Here is an 11,877-nt window from a genome sequence, read left to right as displayed (position 1 = left end):
AGGGCTCCAGCAGCAGGGTGGGGTGCCCAGTAGCTCTGGCAGGGCAGGCACACAGTGGCTCTGGCAGGGCGGCTCATGGCAAGTGGCTCTGGCCTGACAGAGTGCAGGGCTTGCAGCTCTGTCAGGGCAGCTCTAGGGCTCTGGCAGGGTGAAGCGCGTGGCAAAATGCTCTGGCACGGTGGGGTGCAGTGAGCTCCATTCTGGCAGGGTGGGGTGCACGGCTCACAGTCCTCCTTCCACAACTGGTTTGTACTTTCGCAGAGCCAAGCCCGACAACCTCCCCACTTTCTCTGCACTACTGCTTGCCTCACTGTTACAGTGTAGCTTTTCAACCATGGCCCTTGCAGTGCCTGGACCAGGCAATGCAGTCTCCGCAAGGGTTAGGCTTCTGGACCATCAGGTGAGGGGGTGAGGGTGGACTGGAAGTTCAAAATGGCAGGGAAAATGTTAGTTCAAATTTCATTCCTGGGAAGAGAGTGCTCTGGGTCACAGCAGGGTCCCTTTGGATAAGTAGTTCCCACTTCCTGCAACTCTCTCTCATGGGGTAAGAAAGAGGTCCTCAGTTCACTGCTCTCCCATAGAAAACCTACAGTGAACCAAAAAGAATTAAAAAAATAAAAAAACACTCTTCGGGGAGGGGGAAAATACTTTTCCTTTGGGATGAGTTTTGTACCTGAAATTTGCTTTCTTGGAGTTGTAGCTCGCCTCAGCAGAGGAGACGTGCAGTTATCACTCTTCTCTCTCAGCTGGGCTCCCAGTCTTCAGCAATGTTGGGTACTTTCTGGTCATAATCCATTCCTCTGGACAAGAGCTTCTGTCAAAAGCTGGCTCCAGTCAGCCATCATGGCCCCCCTACATCCATTTTTTAACCTATCAGGAGCTCAGTGTTGAGTAGTATTCCATTAACAAACAGTTAAAGCACAAACTGTTTATCACAGTTTATCTATTCTCTTTTTAATGAGCTTTTGGATTATGTCTGGTTTTAGGTTATTACAAATAAATTTGTTGTGAATATTCATGTAAATTTCTTCACATGATCTTATGTTTTCATTTTTTATTACATCATAACTGTGTGCATTACTGCAATTATGGGATACAATGTGATGCCTCTATATACAATAATGATGTTTTGGCCATGCTGTTTTGATCACTATGTCCTTGTAGGACAGCCTAAAGTGTGGAAGGATTATGCCCCTGGTGTTGATTTTATTACTAAGAATTGACTTAGCTACACAAGGTTTTGTCTGGTTCCATACAAAACAAAGAATTATTTTTTCCAAGTCTTGAAAGTATGATGTTGGTATTTTAATAGAGATAGCATTGAATCTGTAGATTGCTTTTGGAAGTATAAACATTTTAACAATGTTGATTCTTCCCAACTATGAGCATGGTATTTTCTTCCACTAGTTAATATCCTCTGCTATTTTTTTTTCCTTAGGGGTTCATAGATTTCTTTATAAAGGTACTTCACCTCTTTTGTGAGGTGTATTCCTAGGTATTTCATTTCCTTTGGAGCTCCTGAGAAGGGTATTGCGCCCTTGATTTCTTTCTCATCTTGGCTGTTCTTTGCATATGCAAAGGCTACTGATTTGGGATATTGATTTCATATGCTGATATGTTACTGTATTTTTTGATGACTTCCAGGAGTACGGTGGTTGAGTCTTTGGGGTTCTCTAAGTATAAGATCATATCGTCAGCAAAGAGGGAGAATTTTGCTTCCTCTTCTCCCATTGGGATGCCTTTAATTTCCTTCTCTTGCCTGATTGTATTGGCTAGAAATTCCAGCACTATGTTGAATAGTAGTAGCAATAGAGGAGACCTTTCTCTTGTTCTAGACCTGAGTGGAAAAGCTTTCAGTTTTACTCCCTTCAGTCTAATATGAGCTGTGAGGTTGTCATAGATGGCTTTGATCAGTATAAGGAATGTGCTGCTAATGCCTATATTCTTCAGTGTTCTAATTAGGAAAGGATGTTGAATTTTATTGAATGCTTTTTCTGCATCTATTGAGAGGGTCATGGTTGTTTTTGCTCCTGTTGAGTTGAGCTTCACTATTATGTCTTTGTGGTCTGAGAAGAGACATGGTATAAATTTGTTTCTTTACTTTTTTTGAGATTTGATTTGTACTCTAAAATGTGATTTATTTTGGAGTATGTGCCATGAGCTGATGAGAAAAAAGTATGTTCTTTTACTTTGGCATGGTGTGTTCTGTATATGTCTATTAATCCCATTTAATCTAGGGTCACATTTAAGTAGTTTGTATCCTTGTTTAGCATCGTTTAGAGGATCTGTCCAATTCTGTCAGAGGGGTGTTGAAGTCCCCAACTATTAAGGTGTTATGAAATATCCTATTGCTCAGACCCCCTCAAGGTCTGTTTCATCAATCTGGAAGCATTTAAGTTAGGTGTGTAAATGATTAGTGTTGAGATGTCTTCTTGTTGTATTCTTTGACCAGTATAAATTGTCCATATTTGTCTTTCTTAACTAAAGTAGCTTTGAATCCGATGGTATCTGAGAATAAGATTACAACCCCTCCTTTCTTCTGATTTCCATTTGTTTGATACACTTTTCCCATCCCTTAACCTCGAGTCTTGATTTGTCCTTCAGGACTAGGTGTGTCTCCTGGAGACAGCATATGGATGGCTTGTGTTTTTTCATCCAATCAGCCAGCCTGTTTCTCTTCAGTGGGGAATTCAATCCATTCATATTGATTGAAAGTAACTATAGTTGTGGTAGAATTCTATTCATCTTTTTGTGAGGTAGTTCATTGTGTAGTTTAATCCTTTGTGCCATTGTGCATGCTAAATTCTGGCCTTTGGCTTCCAGATGTTTACTTTAGTGGTGGTTCATTGTGGTGTTCAGTATTGAAAATAAGTTTAATTATTTCCTATGGAGCTGGTCTTGTGATGAATTACCTCAGTGCTTGTATATCCACAAATGATTTGATTTCTCCATCAAGTTTGGATCTGTTTTGCAGGATACAGGATTCTATGTTGAAAATTATTTTGTTTAAGGATGTTGAAGGTGGATGACCATGCTTTCCTGGCTTGGAAGGTTTTAGTTGAAAAGTCCACTGTCAACCTAATGATTCTACCTTTGTAAGTCAATAGACATTTATTCCTAGCTGCTTGTGGGATTTTTCTCCTTCATCTTGACTTTGAACATTTTCAATACAATGTGTCTTGGAGAGGTTCTGTTAGAGCTGACATGATCTGGGCTTCGATATCCATCTGAAAGGAGGGTGTCAGTAACTTTAGTAAAACTTGGGAAGTTTTCATTTATGATAGTGTCCAATATGGCATCCATACCTTTGGGACAATATTCTTCCCCTTCAGGGATTCCTATTATCCATATGTGTGAACGCTTCATGGAATTCCGTAGTTCTCTAAGTGTCTGCTCTGCTTTCTCTCCCTTCTTTTCTGACTCTGTTACTACCTGTGTCAACAAAGACTTTATCCTCTATGTTCTTCATTCTCCTTGGTCTAATCTATTTTTGATACTTTCTACTGCATCTTCACATCCCCTGATTGTCTCCTTCATTTCTTTAAACTCATCCATATCTTTTCTATATTCCACATATCTCTTATCTGACTTTTGGTTCTGTCTTTCCATTTTCTCTTCCAATCCCTTTAACTTAATCATGCATAAGTTAAATTATCTTTTTGTCAAATCCATTAATTCTTTATGGGAGGAGTCTTCTTTAAGAATTGCCTCATGATCCCTTGGAGGAGTTGCTCTAATTTGGTTATTCATGGTGCCTGAAATTTTCATTTGGTTCCTCCTCATGTGTGCTTTCTTCTTGTTCTCTTCCTTGTGCACCTTTTTCTTTCTCACTTCCTCCTGTGCTTCAAATTGCCTTGTCTCAGAGTTTAGGTGAACAAGAGGCCTCTTGGTATGGGGTCAGAAGACAGAGAAAGTTTACATCAAGCAAAGAGAAGCAAGAGGAAAGGAGAAAAAGAAGAGTAGAAAAAATAAAAATAAAAGGGGGAGAATAGGAAGAATGCAAAAGAAAGAAAGAGAAGAGAAAGAAAGGCAAAAAGGGGGGGAGGGATTAACAGAAGAAAATGAAGAACAGGCTAGATGGAGAACAGGAAGGAAGGTTGAGAGTGATAGCAGAGATGTTATTATTTTGTAAGGTACTAAGGCCACGTCTATACCTCAAGGGTTGTGAGAAGCTGAGATGGGTGGTTTCCTGAATATTAGGCACTCCTTACTTGTTTGTCCAAAGCCAGACTCTTCCTCTACCAAAAATAGGAAGAAAAGGAAAAAAGAAAACACAAACACCAAGAAGAATAAATTGAATAAGGAAGAAAAAAAAAAGAAGAAGAAGAAGAGTAGAAAATTCTCCTGGCCTCTTTTAGCCAGACTACTGCTGTGGTGTACCTGCAAGACCACAGCCCTCAGCAAAGAAAGGGTGGTAAAAGAAATGGAAAAATATATATATATATGTACATATACATATACATATACATATATATACACATATATATGCATATGTGTGTGATCATAGATAAAGAAAAATTAAATGTACTGTTTAATCAAATAAGGAGAGGGGAAAAAAATAAGGAGAGGGAGAGAGGAGGGATAAAGAAGGAAAGAAGAAAGGCAACTGGGCGGCACCTGTGGCTCAGCCAGTAAGGCGCCGGCCCCATATACTGAGGGTGGCGGGTTCAAACCCGGCCCCGGCCAAACTGCAACCAAAAAATAGCCGGGCATTGTGGCGGGCACCTGTAGTCCCAGCTACTCGGGAGGCTGAGGCAAGAGAATCGCTTAAGCCCAGGAGTTGGAGGTTGCTGTGAGCTGTGTGAGGCCACGGCACTCTACCGAGGGCCATAAAGTGAGACTCTGTCTCTACAAAAAAAAAAAAAAGAAGAAGAAGAAAGGCAACCAAACAAGAAAAAGGGAAAGGACAAACAAGAACCAGTGAGGGAGGGGAAGTATCTTAGCTAATGCCAAAGGACTTTCTATGGGACAGAGGAGAAAAGTAGAAGAGTCTCTATCAACTGAGAGAATGCAGAAGAGTGTACTAGGGTGAGAGAATAATCCAAGCTAAAATTCTGCAAATCCACCCAAAATTTTAAAAATATAGACGTTCTTGCTCTTATTGAATGTAAAAATGGAAGAAAGGACAAGATCCAACCACACAACTTAGCAAAAAGCAAAGCACATTGAAACAAGATAAAGAAAAAAGAAATGATGAGACAGGCTGAGGAAGAAAATTAGAGAAAGAAAAATAATAATAATATAAGCTAAAATAAAAAGAAGAGAAAAAAAGTGATAACAACCCCCCCCCCAAAAAAAATACATACACATATACATATGACCTAGGGATTTGATTTTTATAGGACTGTATTTATGCTGCAATATACTGTCTGGACACCAGGTCACACTGTGAATTTGGGGGACAAACAACACAGCTGTTAACCTCTCTCTGGTTCTCAGCCTTAGAGCAGTTTTCCAGCTTACTCATTCCTGGTGTTTGCCTGTTCACATCAGCACTCAGCCCTGGCAAATCTGAGATTCCAAAGTTCTCAACAGTTCTTCAGAGACAAGTCTCTCAGATTACCCTTACAACTATTCCCATGGAGAGTGGATATCCCCGGGCCTGTTTCCAGTGGAAGACTGCTCCCTGTGGGTGGAACTCAGATTACTGTGCCTTAAGTCCCCTTCAAGTGACCCGCCTTCACAGGTTTCTAGTGTTATTCTCCACAGTGGCACGTCCCTGACCCAGAACTTTTCCTCATATGGATGTTTCACCTGCTGCCAAACTGCAGTAGAACTTCTCCAGACAGCACCCAAACTGGCCCCCAAATTTCATTTGTGAGTTCCCATGCCTCCAATCTTTTCAGAGTCCCTGAGCCTGACATGAGTAAAGGTGTGCTTCCTGGAGGCAGAACTCAGACAGTGTAATCTTAGGCCCCGAGTAAGAGGCCCCCCTACACAGGCTACTGGTGCCTTTAACCAGTAGTGTCTTCCCCCTGTCTGGGAACTTTCCCTCTATAGATGCTTCACCAATTTCCAAACTGTGGTAAAACCACTCCAGCAAGCACTCCAATCTGGCCGCCAAATTCCGCTCCGGAGAAACCTAGCTTCCTTCCTCCAAGAACTTCAAACTATAAAGTTTCTTCTGAGACCTCTCACTGAGGCTCCTGCTGCCACAGCCTGGGAATGCTCACAAAAACTTGCCCAGTTGTGTTAGTTCTCCTCACCTTCGACCAAATCCAGCTATACCTGAACACTGCACACTCTGAACCACTGCAGTATGTCAATATTCCACACCAGAGCCCCAAATGGAAAGCCCACTCAAGCTTTCCTATTTTTTATGCATGATACATATATATACATATATATAAATAACTTATTGTTATCAGTCTCAGGTTCAGAAACTTGTGGTAGGCCCTTTTCTTTTTTCTTTGAGACAGAGTCTCAAGCTATTGCCCTAGATAGAGTGCCGTGGCATCACAGTTCCCAGAAAAAAAATAAATAAATAAATAAAAATATTCCACACCAGGACTGATCCAGTTCTTTCCCTCTGCCCTTTTCCTCTAGGAAGGCTCAGCTAAACATCCTTCCCATCCACCATCATGCTCCACCCCGCTACCCTTGCCTTTTAATATGCTCAACAGATTGGTGTCATCCAGATGTGATGTCATCAAGCCTCAAAGACTAAAGATGGTTCCAGTCCAAGACCTGATCCTACTGTGGACCTCTGGAGTGCCCTCCCTCCAGAGAAATACTACCTGTCCTCTTCTATCATTGCCCAGTTCAGCAGGAAGCAGTTAGATTAAGTCATTGTTGTTTTTCCCTAACAGCAGTTAGAGTTTCTACTCAGAGAGGGAGAACTGATATAAGGCAGGTGCACCCCAGCTTGGTCAGTGTCATCTACCTGGAAGGACCTGCCACATCTCTTCTTCTCCTACAGAAGGAAGAGATGAAGAGGGCTGGAGAGCAATATGCCATGAGAGGGGCTAGCCTGAGGGAAACCTGCAGGTCCCTTGTTAGTTCATGGGGGCCACGGCACAGCCTGAACTGCTTCCGCAGCCCCCTCTACTTTCCCCTTATTTCGTGGTGCACCGCTGCCTATGTGAGGCTGCCCTCTGAAGCACACAAACAGCTTTTGTGACTGGGTTGACCCTTGTGCAGTGTTAGGGTTCAGGGCTGAAAGGGAACACCCCAAATTTGTAGGCCTGGTCAATTTCTTATAAGTTTCCTAGGCCTGGGAAATTTCTTGAAGAGAAGGCAATGATATTTTGCCCCAGCCCTAGGTGAAAGGACTGTATCCATTCATTTGTCAACACATTCATTCACCTTGCCCTAAGGAAGGGATTTTATCCATTCCTCAGAATATATATATCCCTCTTAGACAAAGGACCCAGGCAGAGAGATTTTCCTACTTGGGTGTTTCCCTCTGCCAGGAGCTCTGGTGCTCTTCTGTATTCTTCTCTGTAAAATAAATCCTATCTTACCACTGATCTATGGTCCGTAGATTCATTCTTCAAATCCCCAACGCCAGGGGTCCTCAAACTTTTTAAACATGGGACCAGTTCACTGTCCCTCAGACCGTTGGAGAGCCAGACTATAGTTTAAAAAAAAAACAAACTATGAACAAATTCCTATGCACACTGCACATATCTTATTTTGAAGTAAAAAAAAAAAAGGGAACAAATACAATATTTAAAATGAGGAACAAATAAAGTTAATCAACAAACTTACCAATATTTCAATGGGAAGTATGGACCTGCTTTTGGCTAATGAGATGGTCAATGTCCGGTTCCATATTTGTCACTGCTAGTCATAACAAGTGATGGAAGTGTGCATCAGTTAGTCTAGATCCAGTTGTAGATTTCAGATGTTTCATTCTGGAAAAAGTCTGTTCACAGACATAAATGCTGCCAAAGATGGTTTACATTTTGAGTGCATGGTTCCTGAGATTAGGGTATGTCTCAGAGGGGAGAGATGCATAGAAATTAGGAAGGCTGCTTGACTTTGATGTGTCTTTCAGAGAGTCACAATTCTGCAGTTCAGCCAGTTCCATTTGGTAAATCATATCCACATTTTCAATGTCAATAGAAAATGGGTTACCAAAAAGCTGTATATCCTATTCATGGAGATGAAGCTCTTTAAATCTAAATTAGAACTCCTTTTGCAACTTTTTCAGTGAATCCACACATGCTTTATTCGGGAATGCAACCAATGGATTTTCCACTAACAGATTTGGAGTTGTGGGGAGATGGCAGAAATTTTCCTCCTTCACTTGTTTGATGAGGAGGCCTAATTTTACTTCAAATGCTTTCACATGTGATTGCATAGCACGGATGAGCTTACCATTTCCCTGAAGTTGCACATTGAAATTGTTGAGTAGCTCTGTTACATCTATCAGAAAGGCAAGGTGCCATTTCCATTCTGCATCATTGAGCTCTGGCACTTGTTTTTTGAAAGCAGAAAAGCTGTAATCTGTGGAAGTAGGTCATAGAAATGTTTCAAAATTCTCCCTCGACTCAACCAATGGACTTCTGTGTGGTATGGAACATCTTCACAGGCAACATTTAGCTCAGACAGAAATTCCTGAAATTGTCTGTGGTTTAATTGGTATTACCTCTAATGAAGTTAACACAAGATACCACAGTTTTCATAACAGAGTTCCACTTCAGTAATTTACTACACAGCACTTGTTGGTGGATGAGGCGGTGCATGGCTATTGGATGAGAATGGTTATGTTTGTCCATCTCTTGGTTAATGTGAGCAATTACTCCTTTCTTAGACCCCACCATGCTAGGAGCACCATGGGTTGTCACACTGGCTAGTTTTGCCCAGTCCAGCTCCAAATCATTCACATTTTGGCAAACCTTTTCAGAGATATCCTCTCCTGTAGTTGTTTCTTTGATGCTTTGCAGTGCAGCAAGCTCTTCTGTGACTTCAAACTAGTCATTCATCCCACGAATAAAAATTAGAAGTTGTGCAGAATCACGAACATCGTTACTTTTGAGTGCCAAGGAAAAATAGGAAAGTGTTTTAGTGGAGTTTTGCAAATGCTGATGCAAATTGTCTCCCATTTCTTCAATTCTTCATGTAATTGTAGGTCCTGAAAGACACTGTACTAAATAAATTGGCCTTCTCCGGACACATCTCTTTGGCAACAGAAAGAAGGCATTCTTTAACAAATTCTCCTTGAGTGGTCTGCCAGTGCATGCTATTAGCTTGGTGACTTGAAAACTTGCTCTCAGTGATGAAATATTTAGCTGCTTCTGCTTCACAAAAGTATTTTTCTGAGTTGTCAATGTATTTTTCAGTTTTAATATTTTATCTTTTCTCACTTCTCTGACCAAACAATCATATTTATCTTTATGTTGAGCTTGATATTGTTGATACAAATTGTATTCTTTAAACACAGACACTATATTCTGGCACATCAAACACACAGCTCTTTCCTTGTACTGCATGAAAAAGTAATCATAAGTCCACTGTTCTTTGAATATCCTACACTCTGACTCAATTTTTTTCTTGATATCATTGTTTCCTAATTTCCAAATTGCTATTAGTAAAATACGAATATATATATACTGTGCTACAAAAACAATATGCCAACAATAAGTTTGCCCACACAGAGATATATAGACTGCACTTCCCATCAATGCAGTCTGTTCAGTGCCCCTCAATGCAGCCTTGCCATTTCACATCATTTCAGCCTCACCAGTACCCATATTGGTGGAAGTTCACTTTTACCTCAGGATCACACTAGTGCGGTGTGGGAACCAGCATGATTACAGAGCTGGTTTCCTCCACCACCTTTCCAGTTCATACTACCCTGTGTGAGCCACACTACAATCTGTGAACTCACACAGGAATCTGACCCATACGATCAAATTCCACTGCAGGAAAAAAGAAGGCATGTATCCCTTTTTCCTTCTGGATATAATGCGAGTTCAGCCATACAAGCATATGGCTGAACTCACACTGCTCAGAGATGGCAACAGTGTGAACCGGAGCTTACACAGCACACGATATACAACATCATACACAACTGAATAGCAATCAGAATATAAATGCACTTACTATCAATTAAATTGGGTTTCCTACTCCTTGGCTTTCTGCAGAGCCAGATTAAGTTCCCATGGGGCCTAGGCAGATTACCAGTTTGGGGCCCCCATGTGATAACACTGAGCACTGACCATTTGCATTAACACTGACCACTGACCATTTACGATAACACTGACCGCTGACAATTTGCATTAATACTGAACGCTGACCATTTGCATTAACAATGAGCACTTATAATTATCGTTACCACTGAGCACTATTAGTATTACCTCTGAGTGCTGACCATTTGCATTACCACTGAGCACTGACAATTTGCATTAGCACTAAGCGCTGACTATTTGCATTATCACTGTGATGCAACCCCCCTAGAAACCAACCACCCCCAACCAACTAACCAAATTTAAAGAAAAAAGGCTCTCCTAACTTCAAAAAAAAATAGATGCCCCCTATTTTCTTTTTTTTTGGTTTTAATCCCATTTAATTTATTGCAGTGTAAGCTGCTGCTCCTTCTGATTTGGGTGTGAGCTGCCTGGGGCAGCAGCGGCTGGGCCAAGCGCTGGCTGGAGCAGCATCAGAAAAGCTGCTCTTCTCCCTCCTGTCATCGGGCTGCTGAGCTTCCCTCTGGGGTGGGGCTTTCCAGAGGCTTCTTCATCCCCTGCAGGATTGTTGTTTTTTTTTTTTTATACTCTTTTTTTTTTTTTTTATTGTTGGGGATTCATTGAGGGTACAATAAGCCAGGTTACACTGATTGCAATTGTTAGGTAAAGTCCCTCTTGCAATCATGTCTTGCCCCCATAAAGTGTGACACACACCAAGGCCCCACCCACTTCCCTCCTTCCCTCTTTCTGTTCCCCCCCCATAATCATAATTGTCATTAATTGTCCTCATATCAAAATTGAGTACATAGGATTCATGCTTCTCCATTCTTGTGACGCTTTACTAAGAATAATGTCTTCCATGTCCATCCAGGTTAATACGAAGGATGTAAAGTCTCCATTTTTTTTAATGGCTGAATAGTATTCCATGGTATACATATACCACAGCTTGTTAATCCATTCCTGGGTTGGTGGGCATTTAGGCTGTTTCCACATTTTGGCGATTGTAAATTGAGCTGCAATAAACAGTCTAGTACAAGTGTCCTTATGATAAAAGGATTTTTTCCTTCTGGGTAGATGCCCAGTAATGGGATTGTAGGATCAAATGGGAGGTCTAGCTTGAGTGCTTTGAGGTTTCTCCATACTTCCTTCCAGAAAGGTTGTACTAGTTTGCAGTCCCACCAGCAGTGTAAAAGTGTTCCCTTCTCTCCACATCCACGCCAGCATCTGCAGTTTTGAGATTTTGTGATGTGGATGCCCCCTATTTTCAAAAAAAAAAAAAAAAAAGACCTCCTAACTTCAGGGGAAAAAAAGGCCCCTTTTAACTGCAAAAAAAAAAAAAGGTCCTACTAACTGAAAAATTAAAAAAAAAAGACCTCCTAACTTCAAAAAAAAAAAAGAATCCTTACTTGTTATTACCTTAGTCCTCAGGCAACAGCAGACTCTGCACAGGCAAGCTCATGACTTCTCTGATCACACCTGAGACTGAGAGGAGCAGTCGAGAGACAGAGAGAAGGAGTGGAGTCGGAGAGTGCTGTGCACATTCCACACATGCCCACTGTGGCCCAGAATGAGTCGGCTGCTAAGGGGACAGGTAGTGGAGGCAAAAACACGCTGCAGGCCAGATAAATGTCCTCAGCAGGATGCATGTGGCCCACGGGCCATAGTTTAAGGACCCCTGCCCAAGACCAAGGACCTACTGAAGAAGAAATTCTGGCAATATTGCTATGAGTTAGAAGTGATCCAG

Source organism: Nycticebus coucang, chromosome 14, assembly GCF_027406575.1.
Source record: "Nycticebus coucang isolate mNycCou1 chromosome 14, mNycCou1.pri, whole genome shotgun sequence".
NCBI classification, from domain to species: domain Eukaryota; kingdom Metazoa; phylum Chordata; class Mammalia; order Primates; family Lorisidae; genus Nycticebus; species Nycticebus coucang.
This window is presented reverse-complemented; position numbering follows the sequence as displayed.